Genomic DNA, 2,057 nt, shown 5'->3' on the forward strand with positions numbered 1-2,057 from the left:
TTATTATTATTATTATTATTAATCAAGTATCTCCGTCAGTTTCCTGGGATATTGCATCGCTCTCAGGCCGGGCTGGCCGAGACAGGCAGAATCCTCCCACCCTCCTTTCGCAAGATCTAAATCAGTGCTTGCCACTGCCAGCCCGGGCGATATAATACATGGCCCCAAAAATGGGCGCTTTGGTAATATGGTGAGCGGTGGGGATCACCTGAGTAGTGCCGGGTGTTCTGTCATGCCCTGCTTGGAAATGTTATGTGTAGGTGGGCAGTACGAAAAATATACCCTTTTAAAAGTAACTTAATATTGCGTGTACACTGGCTATAAAAATGTTGAGTTGACAAGCACTGGTCGTAATTGTTTCGATAAAGGCGTAAAATATTCACAATATTTCACCATTAGGGGTTTCGATCAACTTTGCTGATCATGAAATTCCAAACCTTGGCCTGCTGACCTAGATCAAGACGGCCAGTAACTATTTGTATCTGCTTTTCTCCCAGTACTAACCAGTTTCAGTGTTGACTCACTTTGGCGTAAGTACTTGGGTGTGTACACATTGCCTACTATCTACCGGTGTCTGTGGTGTAGCGGTTAGGCTCTTTCCCAGTCGCTCGCAGAAGACATGAGTGTATATAGACCTAATAGACGTGGGGAATTTTATAAAAATCAAGTTTCTTCGTCAGTCTGTTGGGATGTTGTATCCTTTTCAGTCTGGGTGGGCCCTCGGGTAGAATTCACTCAGGTTGCCACTTAAGCTACCGTATCTAAATTATTTCGATGAAGGCGTAAAATATTTACAGTCCTTGACAATCATTCACCGATAAATGTATTGATTTTCTTTTTCTGATCATCAAACACTAACCGTTGTTCCCCTGACCTGGATCTATATCTGGGCAGCAACAATAAAAGGAATTTCTGTCAGTACCCACCCTGTCTCGGGGTTGACTCACTGTTATAAGGCGTACACACATTGCCTTCTACCTACCGGAGTCTTTGGTGTAGCGGTTAGAGGCTCCTCGCCGTTGCACGAAACTGACAAGAGTTGATGAGAGTTTGATCCCCAGCTGAAGAAAGGTGTTTTTTTCCTTTCTTTTTTCTTATTTGTGAGGCAGCGCGGTGGAATCAGGCTCTCGTCAATTTTTGGGCATGTAGAGTTATAGGTATCATCTTAAAGCTTGTTCACTTGTCTTTATTGGGATGAAAAAATATCCATTTATCTTGAATGCAAGTCGAGATATTTGCGAAAGAAGGAGTTGGGGGTCACCTGTTTTCAGAGGTAAAATAAGTGAGAAAATGGCCGCCAAAGATAATTATTTCCTCAGCTAATGAGTCCGTGGTAACTGAAAATTTAAATTTTTGTTGCCTTTAATCAACGCTTTTCAGAAAAATCCACACAGAAATGAGTCATTTAATGGGCATGAAAGGTGTTGAGCCAAAAATAAAAAATTTGATAAAAATTCACAAACCTGCAGAAAAATGCAAGTTTCTTCACTTGGATTATTTTGACGAGAGCCTGATTCCACCACGCTGCCTCACATTTTACTTTTCTTTTCTTAAAACCAAATTTCTCTGACTGTCTGTTGGGACGTTGATTCCTTCCAGTCCAAGTCCGTTCTATCTACCTACCTCTTAAACTAACACAATAGTTTCGAGTTTCGATAGGGGTGTAAAACACTTCCAATTTCAGCCCTTACTCTCGTTTACCTGTTAATTTATCGATTAACTTTTCTGATCATCAAATACCAGCCGTTGTTCCCCTGACCCAGATCGGGGCGGCCAGCAACTGGCTTTCTTACAGTTCCCGCCAGTTTCTGTGTTGACTCACTTTGACTACTTTGAGCTAAATGCGTATTGCGTTCTCTGTGTGTCAAACTGTGACGCACACCAACTCAAATTTGGCGCCATGATTTGTACGGAACATATTATGTGAGGCGTGCTGACAAAATGAGTTACTTCTTGCAATCCATAAATGGAGAGATTGGTCAAAAATCGACATCAGAGTCAAATTTGCAGATTTCCTATCGATGTCATATACTTTAAGAATAACCAGTCTTTCATCA

Source organism: Aplysia californica, unplaced genomic scaffold (genome assembly GCF_000002075.1).
Source record: "Aplysia californica isolate F4 #8 unplaced genomic scaffold, AplCal3.0 scaffold01573, whole genome shotgun sequence".
NCBI lineage: Eukaryota > Metazoa > Mollusca > Gastropoda > Aplysiida > Aplysiidae > Aplysia > Aplysia californica.